We start from the raw sequence: 476 nt of genomic DNA on the forward strand, positions 1-476 counted from the left end.
CACACAACTACTGAAATTAACCTCAACAGTACATGAACAAAGTAGGCACACGTTGAAATATGTTTTATTTGAAGACCACTGAAGAGAGGTTCAGACATCCACACATCCAAACATGTCAAGTTTCTCCAGGCTGAGAACACATATGCAGCCTACACGTTTTAATAAAACAGATTTTTAACAGATTTTTTTATTTGTGATCATACTGTGTGACCTGCTTGTATGTACTTACACAATAGTGTACTGTTCTCTCTATGTGTTGTACTGTCTCAGTGTGAACATAGATTAAACAGCCAGCCCAAACTCTTTTGAGAGCCAGGGAATGAGCAGCCATGCTCCTTTTTGACTTATTTGCAGTCCACTGACAGTTAAACTATAAAAAAAGAAGAAGTTACAAGGCACTTAATGATCTCATACATGCAAGTGTAACATACACATATTAACACATAGGACCACTAAGTGTAAACAAGGTAAATATA

The sequence above is a fragment of the Gymnodraco acuticeps genome, unplaced genomic scaffold (genome assembly GCF_902827175.1).
Source record: "Gymnodraco acuticeps unplaced genomic scaffold, fGymAcu1.1, whole genome shotgun sequence".
Taxonomy (NCBI): Eukaryota; Metazoa; Chordata; class Actinopteri; order Perciformes; family Bathydraconidae; genus Gymnodraco; species Gymnodraco acuticeps.